We start from the raw sequence: 13,347 nt of genomic DNA on the forward strand, positions 1-13,347 counted from the left end.
TCCAAGCACCCCCACCCCAGAGCAGTGCAGGGCATCCTCCACCATGCCCCCACACATGTCTCCCAGCACCCCCACCCCCAGCATTCAGGGGCACACTCCACCAGGCCCCCACACATGTCTCCCAGCACCCCCACCCCCCAGAATCCAGGGGCACCGTCCACCAGGCCCCCACTCATGCCCCCCTGCACCCCACCCCCCAGCAGTCAGGGGCACCCTCCACCATGCCCCCACACATGTCTCCCAGCACCCCCACCCCCCAGCAGTGCAGGGCACCCTCCACCATGCCCCCACACATGTCTCCCAGCACCCCCACCCCCCAGCATCCAGGGGCACCCTCCACCAGGCCCCGACTCATGTGCCCCAGCCAACACGTCATCACAATCTAGATCCCTGGCCCTTATGGGCTGCCTCCACATGCCAAACACCCACCCAAGTATTGCATCCAACCACTAAGAAATGGCAATTACATGATACAACCACAATGGCAAGTATGTAAATGAACACATGTCCCTCACATACACACAATGGGTGTCAGTGAATGTCAAAACCCATATCATGATATGCATGAAACCAATGAGATGATACTACACATTGAAGTTTGATGAAGAAAATGTATTAAAAGCAACATAAATGGAATCAAAAATAAACAAACGACAATGGGAATTAAAAACCAAAAGCAGCATGTCCGTAAAATAAAGTAAAACCAAAAATCATAATCCAAAGGAAAGGTGTCCAAAGTCACAGTTCAAAAAAGTAAATCCAATGGAAAATCCAAACCGAAAACCATTGCTCCATGGGTAAATTCCAAATAAAAAAATAAAATCCAACACTCAACTATATACAGATAAACAATCCAGGGTCCATGATCCCAAAAGAAGAAATGAAAACTATCTAATAATACTACCTAATAAAAAAACTATATACAAAAATGTGGTCCATTGTCCAAAAGGTCCAAAAAAAAATTAAAAAGCAAAGGAAACCTAACACTAACTACATAACTATTTACAAGGGCAGCGGGCTAGTCCGACGGCTCACTGGTTGTTGTCATGGGCCTAGGCATCATCGAACTCCTGTTCAATGGCTTGGAGGCGGGCATGTTCCCTGGCCCCGAGGTCTCACAGGGATAATGCAGTGTCCAGCTCCAACTCCCTGCGAATACCCTCGAGGCACTCAGCCCGCCTCAGCGCCCTCCGCATGGAGTTCTCCGCCCTGACCATTGTGAGCCGTTCCTCCTCTGCCTGCTGCTGCTCTGCACCTATCTGATGGCCCAACCGCTCCCACACGGAAGACACTCCCATTCCAGGGTTCTCCTGCCCTCCGGCCGATGCCTGCACCCCTGATGTTGATGGCCCCGAGCCATGATGCCTCCCACGTCGAGCCTGTCGCTGCCTCCGACGCAACTGCCTGTGCCAGCACTTCGGCATCCAGGCTGATGGAATCCACGACGCCGTCGTGCACGTGCCCTGCCCGATGATGCCGTCACATCCTCCATCTGCTGGGGTCCAGTTGCTGGTGTGTCTACCCCTGCTGGACCTCCGACTCCCGACTGTGGCAGGGATGGGATCCCCACCGGGTTGGCTGCGTTGGTTGGGGCAGGTCCACAGGGGGCCCTGGTGGCATCTGGGCCGGAAGATGGTATGGAGAACGACTGGCGCATAGCCTCCACAGAGGAGGAGAGGGTCGCCAGAGTGCCCGACACATGTATGAAACCCCCAACCATGGTCGCTCCCAACTGGGCCACTTTGGCACGGTGCTCTTCGTGATGACGTGCGTGCTCCCCCGGGAAGCACGCACCTCATCACGAATGACACCCGTGCGCAACGCGACACCAATCAGGACCTTCTCCATACGGCCAGGGGTCCCCTCGTCCGCAGGTGGAGGGGAGTCAGATGACATGGACATCCCCCCTACCTGCGGACGGGCCTGGGATAAGGCATCCCTGCTGGTGCATGGTGGTGCAGTCACAGTGTCAGGAACAGTGACATGCACAGGCACCTCCATGGTGACCTGTGCTGCCTCCTGCCCCTGGACTGCACCACTTGCACCAGCAGGGATGCCCCCACCAGGACCCATGTGCGGCTCAGTAGCGGCCTCCTCCTCCTCTGTGGAAACCACCAACCTGGATGGCTCCACCCTGTCTTCCGCCGTTGCAAACCCTGTGGGGGCTCACCCACCCCTTCCGCTGCAGCCGTGGGGGCATCCCCGCCGTTTTGCTCCACAGCGCCGTCTCCGCCCTCTTCTTCACTTTGCGCTGTGTAGAGGGAGACATAGAATACAAGCATCAGGGTACTGTACAATGGTCCCCTAGACAGGAAGCAATAGCAGATGAGTGGCACTGTCAAAGATCCCTCCCATCATGTCCCTCCACAACACATGGGTCAGTGCAGGCAAAACACATGCAGTAACAGGCATGGCGCATGCTATGGACATTAGCAAACATGTCCAAGGGACTCTTGAAACATACAATGTTGTTTTTGAACTCACATGCATCATGGGTCATGCCTATCACATGCACACACTTCACCGTACTTTCATCCATCTGGACTCGTTCACCCCAGACACAGTGGATGCAAGGATAACTAGGCTGCATCAGTGATTCTGAACATTGTCACAGACATGTGTCATGCATCCATGGCATTCACAAGTCACAGACACGCAGGTCAGACACACAGACATGGACACCATACATGCACATGGCATCAGCACCCATCCCTCACCCCCACCCATATCCAGGAACAGAGACTGGCATGCTCTCATGTGTCCATTCCGCATAGGGCTCCCCATGTTGCATTTAAACACATACACCAACCGTGTGCTTCACCCATTACTGTTCTCAAATGCATGACCATGATGTCCCTGCACACACACACGCGTACATGGCCTATGTCACACATACAGGCAAGTATCAGACAACCAGCACACTGCAACATGCCCTGTCTCACATAGCAATGCTTGGCCACTTACCGCTCAACTCCAGACGGGTCTGCCTCTCAAGGACCTGGACGTGGAGCGCTGGGGATATGCATTCCAGGACCCTCATCTGATCTTCCGACAAGTGGCCCCGGCGCCCCTTAGCATCCGCTGCCTTCAAGAGGCGCCGGGCCTTGTTGAGGGTCCTGGACCTGAAGTCCTCCCAGCGCTTCTTGACATGATGGAATAGTCGGACTGCCACCCCCTCCGCGTTGATGGCAGTCACGATGTCCGTCCAGATCCAAGTCCGTCGTTCCTTGTCGGCGCGTGATGATCTGAAGAGGGCATCATAATGCCCCAGGACAAGCTCCACCAGGACACCAACTTCCTTCTGACCGAAGCTGGTGGCCCTCTGCCCCTCTGGCTGTGGAGCGATGGTATCCCAGTCGGGAGTCTTCTGTTCCAGCAGGGGTGGACACAGCAACTGGACCCCTGCAGATGGCTGATGTGCAGGCACCAAATGGCAGGGCACGGTGGCAGCAGGCAGGCAGGCAGCAGCAGATGGCTCGTGGGAGGCTGCTCGGGGCTCTGGGGGCAGTAATTCGGCCTTTTGGGCAGGAGCGTGGTCTTCCGTGTGCTTACGCGTGGCCAGCTTGATACGGAGTGATTTGGCACGTGAAAATTCTGCACGTCAGCGTGTAATTCGAGGAAAGGCCCTTTGCGAGTAAGCGCGTCAGCACGCATACGCGATTCCATTGGACCAAAGGCCCTTAGCGCGTAAAAGCGTCTGTGACGTATCGCGCACGGGCGTTGCCCTTGCAGGGTTGAAGATCCCACGTGGATTTTCATTGCTCAGTACGTGCTTTTCGTGGGGTGCGGTGCGGTGCGTGTGTTATGCAGGCGTTGGGGTTCATACGCTATTACTTCAGAGCCGGTGGGTGTTGGCTACGTGTTCTTATACACGCAAGGCAGACGGTGAGTGGTACCCTGCTCCCCCTGGCCCGATCGCGTGTTAAACAAACCGCGAGCCCCTGAAATACACGTACCATGCTCCCCCATGCCCGATCGCGTGTTAAACTTCCCGCGCACCCACGAAATACACGCACATGCTATTATTCACACAGCGGGTGTCCGTGTTTGTCGCGTACCCCTTTGCACGTCATTTAGGGGTGCATGGGAAGTTTCACACGCAAATTCAGCAGGGCACGTGTATTTCAGGGGTTCCAGGGAGTACTACACGTGAATTGGCCGTGTTGGTCCTCCCAGGTGTTCCCTCTACACCCTCCACGGCCCCTGAAGGCAGCCCACACCACAGGGGACTACCCTGCACCCCTGCTCATGTCCCGCAGGCAGACCATCCACCATGGGCATGCCCCCCAGACAAGCCCCATGTCACATCTGCCAATCAGGCTTCCACATCCCGCTGTCACATGCATCCATGTTGCATCACTGTTGCACCCTTGTCAAATACACACACATGCACATGTACACAGTGCTGATACATGCAGCTGAAACCAACATCCATGTGTGACATCACAAACATGCCTACTTACATACACATTCATCCAAACATGTGTGCCCACACATCTGCATTTGGCATGCAAGCCTACACACACAAGCACCGTCCAAGTGCCCTTGGATTCGTGAGGCGCACAGCTAATGATTGCTACAAGCGCTGGAATGACCTGAAGCTGGCCTCAAGTCATGCCGCATCTCTAGTGACTGGAGGTGGGTCTCCAGCAGAGGACATAGAACTCACTCCACGTGAGTATGTTGCTGGGACCTACGTCACGGAGGAACAGATCCAAGGCGTGGGAGACCTGCCAGATTACGAGGCATTGTCCGGTGAGTGCACATGCATGTGTGTGTCATCCATGTGCATGGTGTGTGTGTGAGGGCTTCTGATTGAGTGCCAGGTGAGGGTGTGTGTGCCTGAGTGGTTTGGGTCACCCATGTGCTTCATCCAATACATTCTGCGCACCAGGATTTGGGTATTGCAGTATCCCTTCTGGCAACAGTAAACATTCAGCCCAACCTCACGCCAGTTGCCTTTGAAGTGTCATCTTGCCACAACATAGTTGCGTATTATTCTGTGTTCATTCAGGCTGATTGTTTGCATACCACCACTTTCACTAGGCATTTCTCAGTCCTATTGTCACATGTGTGACATGGCTATGGTACATGCTATCTGTGTGTCATGTATGTGTATTGGACATGCAATCACAGGCCAATGTGTGATGGCACTGCTAGCCAGCATGCAGCAAATGTGTTGGTCTTCCATCTTGGTGTCATCAATGTGTGCCATTTGCCTCCCCTTCATACGCAGTGACGGTGCATGCATGGGAGGGTTATAGACATGTGTCAATGAAGTACTGTTTCTGTTGCTTCTCAGCCCTAATTGTGTGCCATGGTGCTAATGCCTGTTCCCATTTCTTTTCTTTCATGTCTTTGCAGGGGATGACGCACTTGATACTGCTGGGGTTGTGGAGATGGTGCAGACCCAGGAGGGGTCTCAGGCCCGACCGGGCACCAGTAAGGGACGTGGTGTGGTGGTGGGTGAGAACCCACACTTGCTGCAGACCATCATCTCAAGGGGTGTCTTTGGGCGCACCTCCCCCGAGCTCTATTCAGGTGTCGATTCGGATGATGAGACCTATGTGCGGTCGCAGGTAAGTGTTTCTGGGAGGGATTCTGTACTGTCCAACCCACCTGCACCAGGGGTAGAACCCTCAATGGGGATGTCAGTGTTGGTAGGTCCGCCTTTGGTGGTTATGGATGCAGGGTCACACTCCGCAACATCTGATCCTGTTCCTGGGCCAGCAGATCAGAGGGGGAATGCAGTCCTGCAGCCTCAGGCAGTGCCCGCAGAGCAAGGCGCAGTTCGCCTTGCCCCAGACAGGTGTGGTGCCCGCCGATGCGGTGGCCGTACGCCACCTGGCAATACCACATGGGAGCAATCCATATGCGGTATGGCAAACCAACAGGCAGCATCATCTGAGATGATGGATCAGGCCATGGATAGGGTGGCCACTTCCATTGTCCCCCAAGAAAGGCTGATGGAACAACTACAGCAGGCAACAGACTCCATTTGCCAGTCACACAGGGAGGACATGTTGGCATTCAACAGGGACAGACGGGCGGCACTGGAGACTCTGTGGGTAGCCATTTCTATTGAGTCCCAGGGCCACAGGGAAGCCCTGAGGGTGGAACTCCGTCAGCTCAGGGTGACTCTTGTTGAGCTTGAGGCTTCAACTGACACGAGGACAGAACAGCAGCTGGAGCGGCTCACACATACGCTCTCAGCTGAGATGCAGGCAACTAGGGAGGAGGTCCGGGCATCCCGTGAGTTGTTGCATGGGGACCTCCGCACGAGTATCCTCCAGAACCAGACCTTCCACACCTGCATGCTTGCTGCCATGGAGGACCAGACTAGGGCTTTGCGTGGGCTGCCTCCCATAGTGCCACCACCTCCTGATGCAGCTGCCAAGGGTGAGGAGAGCGACAGCAGCGAATCTCTCACAATAGGGTAGCCGTGCAGGCCATGAGCCCATGGAGGTATTTTTTTTCGCAAGATCCACACAGGTGGGTTTTGGTGTGCACCCTGTCCTCGGACCTCCTGGGTGGCCTCCCCCACCCCCCTGGCCCATTCATGGCCATTTTTGATTTTTGATTTTTGATTTTTTTTATAGTGTCTTGCCTTGTGTGGCTCCCGTGGGCATACGCTGTATTGTGGCTGGGCACATGCAGGCTTGTCCTGAATTTGGGTTAGATGCTTGGGTTTGTGTGACACACACCCCTCCTGCTTCCCGTTTCCATGGGCTTGCAAAGGGTGTGCCCAAGTGACATTGACATACACAGTGACGTTGGACTCCCATTTGATGTGTGGGCAGTCTGTAGTCAATACTGTGTATACATCCCTAGTGCATATTGTTGTTGTATTGTACACTGCATGGTGTATTGATATGTGCCTCTGCATCCATCTCATCCTCCTAATATGCAGGTCCATTTCTCATGTCTTCACAAGGCGGTCTACTTTGGAAATGGAGTCCATGTTGTAAGCAGTGCACCTACACTTTTGCGTGGCGCTAACACTGTACAGTTGGAAGTGTTCGAAGTGCTGGCATTATCAGGTAGTGAGACTACCAATTTTTTAAATCCGTACTGTCATGTTTATGGTAGGTTGGAGGTTGTGTAGGTGATTAGAATTATTGGTAAATATTTGGTAATGTGTGTTGTTGGTCCTGCATTACTGTGAGCATTTCATGTGTGGCCAGTTTCCATTAGGGACACTGTAGTTTGTGACACTTGTGTCATGTTGTGGGGATTAATTTGTTTGCTCTCACATAGCATGACATGCCATGGTGTGTTGTGTGGCGGTGCCGGGGAGGGGTTGGGTGACATGGCACTGTTCTCATGTTGTATTTTGCAAGTGGGTATTCATTTTTGCTGCATAGAAGTGTGTCTTTTGATGACACTGCATTGGTGGTGTTTGTGTAGGTAGGGATGCACACATTGTGACACTTCCAGGTGAACAATCTCAGGCTGCTATGGTTCTGACAGTTGACTGTCCCTTAATTCATCAGAATTGTCAGATTGAGTCATCATTGATTGTCAGATGGTATGTGCCAGGGCTGTGTGCACTCCACAGGGGTGTGATTTCTATGTGAAGTAATTAGCCACCAGCTGCGTACGGGCTGCTTCACCCCGTGCCCTTTCCCCTCCCATGCGCAGCGGTCGTGCATGTGGTTGGGGATGTGGGGGCACCACCATGTCTACAGCCAGGCCCCGGCGTGTTGCAACATTGTGCAGGACACATGCTGCCACTATGATCCTGCACACTACTGGGGGAGCGTATAACAGCTGCCTGCCAGAACGGTCAAGGGAGCGAAAGCGTGACTTGAGCACTCCGAATGTGCGCTTCACTATGCCCCGGGTTGCAATATGGGCTGTGTTGTATCTTACCTCGGGAGGCGTGATGGGGTTCCGAATTGGCGTCATCATGTGGGTGCTCAGAGGGTAGGCACTGTCCCCTGGGGAGGTGGTGATGGGGATCATTAGTGGGGTAGTGACATTACTCTGTATCTGTCATGCATGCGTGTGCTGTGGCATTTATACTCACCAAGCAGCCATGCATCGCCATGCCGCTCAGCTTCCATGTCCCGGTTTAGGGTTGACATCCTGTAAATGAAGCTGTCGTGGGTGGACCCTGGATAGTTGGCATATACTGAGGTGATGATTCCCTTGGCATCACATACTACCTGGACGTTGATGGAATGCCAGTGCTTGCGGTTTCGATAGATGTGCTCAGATGCCCTGGGGGGACGTAGAGCCACATGGGTGCAATCAATGGCACCTAGCACTTTGGGGAATTGGGCCACCCTGTAGAAATCCTGGCTGACAGCCTGCCTTTCTGCAGGTGTTCTGGGCAGGTATATGTGCCTGCGGACTGATGGGCATGCAGTGATGATGGTCAACACCTGGTGTAGGCACCGTGACTGCGTGGCCTGTGACACCCCCCCCCACTATGGCACTTGTCCGCTGAAATGATCCGGTAGCCAGGAAGTGCAGTACATTGAGGACCTTCTCCAGGGGGCTCATTGCTTGGGAGCACAGGGTGGGTGATGTGAGGTCATCCTCCCACTCACTGACCAGGTCGAGTATTATGTGAGGTGGAAACCTGTACCTCCCATACACCTGGTCATCAGGCATACCAAAAAGGCTGGTTCTGGGTGTGAAGATTCTGGCCCTGACTATCCTCCTCCTCCTCCTGCGGTATCCCACGGCCACTGCTGCTAGGAACGGTATATTCATCCTGGCGTCTGAGCTTGTTTGTTGTTTGCGCACACTTTTATGCTGTGCGGGACGTGCGCCTGCTTCATGCTGGCGTACGTGTTTCCGGATTGGACCTTTTTTTTTGGCCCGTTGTAGGCGACCGTGTAAATCTTCCCGCCCACCCCAGGAATACATGTAACACGCTCTCCCAGGCCCAGTCGCGAGTGAATATTCCCACCCACCCCAGGAATACACGTAAAACGCTCTCCCAGGCCCAGTCGCGTGTGGAAGTTCACGCGAACCCGTTTTACACGTACCCTGCTAATATCGCGTGTGGAAGTTAACGCAAACCCCGTAATACACGTACCCTGCTGATATCGCGCGTGGAAGTTAACGCGAACCCCGTAATACACGTACCCTGCTGATATCGCGTGTGGAAGTTCACGCGGACCCATAATACACGTACCGTGATGAAATCGCGTGTAAGACTACCCGCGCACCCCTGAAATACACGTACCCCCGCAAATCGCACTGCTGGGGGTAGGGGTGCAGGGAGACCTGAGTGGGGGCCTGGTGGACGGTGCCCCTGACTGCTGGGGTGTGGGGGTGCAGGGGGACATGAGTTGGACATGAGTGGGGGCCTGGTGGAGGGTGCCCCTGGATGCTGGGGGGTGGGGGTGCAGGGGGACATGAGTTGGACATGAGTGGGGGCCTGGTGGAGGGTGCCCCTGACTGCTGGGGGGTGGGGGTGCAGGGGGACATGAGTTGGACATGAGTGGGGCCTGGTGGAGGGTGCCCCTGGATGCTGGGGGGTGGGGGTGCAGGGGGACATGAGTTGGACATGAGTGGGGGCCTGGTGGAGGGTGCCCCTATATGCTGGGGGGTGGGGGTGCAGGGGGACATGAGTTGGACATGAGTGGGGCCTGGTGGAGGGTGCCCCTGACTGCTGGGGGGTGGGGGTGCTGGGAGACATGAGTGGTGGTCTGGTGGAGGGTGCCCCTGGATGCTGGGGGGTGGGGGTGCAGAGAGGCATGAGTGGGGGCCTGGTGGAGGGTGCCACTGACTGCTGGGGGGTGGGGGTGCAGGGGGACATGAGTTGGACATGAGCGGGGCCTGGTGGAGGGTGCTCTGACTGCTGGGGGGTGGGGGTGCAGGGGGACATGAGTTGGACACGAGTGGGGCCTGATGGAGGGTGGCCCTGGATGCTGGGGTGTGGGGGTGCTGGGAGACATGTGTGGGGCCTGGTGGAGGGTGCCCCTGGATGCTGGGGGGTGGGGGTGCAGGGAGACCTGAGTGGGGGCCTGGTGGAGGGTGCCCCTGGATGCTGGGGGTTGGGGGTGCTGGGAGACATGAGTGGGGGCCTGGTGGAGGGTGCCCCTGGATGCTGGGGGGTGGGGGTGCAGGGGGACATGAGTTGGATATGAGTGGGGGCCTGGTGGGGGGTGCCCCTGACTGCTGGGAGGTGGGGGTGCAGGGGGACATGAGTTGGACATGAGTGGGGCCTGGTGTAGGGTGCCCCTGGATGCTGGGGGTGGGGGTGCAGGGAGACATGAGTGGGGGCCTGGTGGAGGGTGCCCCAGACTGCTGGGGGGTGGGGGTGCAGGGGGACTTGAGTGGGGGCCAGGTGGAGGGTGCCCCTGGATGCTGGGGCGTGGGGGTGCAGGGAGACATGAGTGGGGGCCTGGTGGAGGGTTCCTCTGGATGCTGGGGGATGGGGGTGCAGGGAGACATGAGTGGGGGCCTGGTGGAGGGTACCCCTGGATGCTGGGGGGTGGGGGTGCTGGGAGACATGAGTGGGGGCCTGGTGGAGGGTGCCCCTGACTGCTGGGGGGTGGGGGTGCAGGGGGACATGAGTTGGACATGAGTGGGGGCCTGGTGGAGGGTGCCCCTGGATGCTGGGGGGTGGGGGTGCAGGGGGACATGAGTTGGACATGGGTGGGGGCCTGGTGGAGGGTGCCCCTGACTGCTGGGGGGTGGGGGTGCAGGGGGACATGAGTTGGACATGAGTGGGGCCTGGTGGAGGGTGCCCCTGACTGCTGGGGGGTGGGGGTGCTGGGAGTCATGTGTGGGGGCCTGGTGGAGGGTGCCCCTGGATGCTGGGGGGTGGGGGTGCAGGGAGACATGAGTGGGGGCCTGGTGGAGGGTGCCCCTGACTGCTGGGGGGTGGGGGTGCAGGGGGACATGAGTTGGACATGAGTGGGGCCTGGTGGAGGGTGCCCCTGACTGCTGGGGGGTAGGGGTGCAGGGGGACATGAGTTGGACATGAGTGGGGCCTGGTGGAGGGTACCCCTGGATGCTGGGGGGTGGGGGTGCTGGGAGACATGAGTGGGGCCTGGTGGAGGGTGTCCCTGAATGCTGGGGGGTGGGGGTGCATGGAGACATGAGTGGGGGCCTGGTGGAGGGTGCCCCTGGATGCTGGGGGGTGGGGGTGGGGGTGCTGGGAGTCATGTGTGGGGGCCTGGTGGAGGGTGCCCCTGGATGCTGGGGGGTGGGGGTGCAGGGAGACATGAGTGGGGGCCTGGTGGAGGGTGCCCCTGACTGCTGGAGGGTGGGGGTGCAGGGGGACATGAGTTGGACATGAGTGGGGCCTGGTGGAGGGTGCCCCTAACTGCTGGGGGGTAGGGGTGCAGGGGGACATGAGTTGGACATGAGTGGGGCCTGGTGGAGGGTACCCCTGGATGCTGGGGGGTGGGGGTGCTGGGAGACATGAGTGGGGCCTGGTGGAGGGTGCCCCTGGATGCTGGGGGGGTGGGGGTGCAGGGAGACCTGAGTGGGGGCCTGGTGGAGGGTGCCCCTGGATGCTGGGGGTTGGGGGTGCTGGGAGAAGTTAGGTGGAAACCTGTGCAGTTCCCTCTGGGACCACTGCAAAAGATTTAGGACTACAGGTGTTTGGCGGTGAACCCACTTGGTAGCAGTCTGTACCACACAGATTCACTTGGTAGCTGTGGCTGAGCAGTCAGACTTCCCTCAAGAAGAGTTGAGCAGTATGTGGAGTATACAATATAGGACAATTCTTCACAGTAAGACAAGCAAACACGCAACAAGGCTTCAGTGTAAAGATATTAAGGTATTTATTTATAACGGAACATCTATAGAAAACACTATGGCACTATCACGGCAAACACTTCAATTACAATTACTCTACGCAGAAGAAAATGATCAATCCCCCTAACAATATTTCCACAAGTCTAGGTTCTACCGGTATCACTTATTTTCAGACAGAGGTGCATACCTCAACCTAGATGGCACTCTACTATTAGTTAAGACGGGAGAGAAAAATAGGCAGGTTACGAAATCAACACAGTTCAATACTTCACGGATAAAATGCAAGGCACGAAGGCAAGAACCACAATAGATCATAAAGTTCAGAGGCCAGGCCCACTCGGAGAGAGGCAAGGCGATATGTTCCAAAAAGTCTCTAGTGGAAATGCGTCCGAGTCTTTGTAGCAAATTGTTATCGGCAGATTGAACCAGTTCAGAACACTACGTGAGAAAAAGCTTGGAGGCGACCCAACGCAAAGGCGAGGGTTAAGACACCTCACTCGAACCGATCGAAAGGGAAGCCAGGTGGACACGGTACCTTGTTGTGGAGACACAGCTCCGCCGGGGGCAGATGTTCCTGGTGGTGGATGCACGACGGGTCTTTGCCAAGAGTAGAGATGATCTCGTCGTCGAAGAAAAGTGAAGTCCGGTGCACCACCAGGGAAGAGACCAGCCGCGGAGTGCTCCGTCACAAGGCACCACCTTTTGGTCGCGGTACAGGGGAAATGGCTATCCGGTTGCCAGGGTGCTTCTGCACGGGCAATTCGACCACCACGTTCTGAGGCGAAGAAAAAGCAAAGGGGACTGGTTGTTCCCACCAGTCAGGGGAAGAGACTTTCCGGCAGGGAGATCTCCTCTGTCGTCGGGAAGTGGTGAGTCGGTTCCGCAGGGCTCCACCGTAGGTGTCGTCGTGCAGGTCGGCTCAGTGTTACCCTCGTCGGATTCTTAGGTCCTGTGGCGACTTCTGAAGATCCAGTCCCAAAAGCCCTGCTTTTATGCAGAAAACCCCCATTCATTCAGCCTAGCTGTCAATCAACACTCGCTAAGTGGTGAGCGGGGAGGCTCACCACTTGGGCCAATCACTCCAGAGTGCGACCGGAGTTGGCAAGGCAACTCGGTCCAGGGTGCCTAAAACCCCTCCCACACCCCTGTGGTAACCAAAACAGAATGGCACCACTTTGGAGGGTCTCTGTACAGAGGCCCGCCAAAAGTGGAACAAAGGGCTCAACCTTTGGTTTAGGAGTCACAGAGACGAACACAGACGCCATTTTAAAAACCGAGTTCTGGCAGAAAATACCATCCGATAAACTTATTTAAGATAAGTAGACCAGTGGTACGTTAGAGATTAACGAGGAAAAGCATCAATCTCCAACAATGGGACGAGACCCATAGGGTTATGTCCGGGGTCGAACATAACAAGTAGTTTCCACTGCCACCAGCCAAAACTCGACGAGGGGGGACGGGACAGTGCCCCCTCGAGTAACAGACCCAGGAGTAATTGAATTACCCCTACTAGCACATCCACAATAAGATGGTTGGTACTAGTTCTGTTAGTAAATTTAGGTCTAGTAAAGCCAATGGTGACTTTACATGCCCGGGGAGACAGTAGTCAGTCCCCGGGTA

Source organism: Ambystoma mexicanum, chromosome 7p (genome assembly GCF_040938575.1).
Source record: "Ambystoma mexicanum isolate Mex_15411 chromosome 7p, UKY_AmexF1_1, whole genome shotgun sequence".
Taxonomy (NCBI): Eukaryota; Metazoa; Chordata; class Amphibia; order Caudata; family Ambystomatidae; genus Ambystoma; species Ambystoma mexicanum.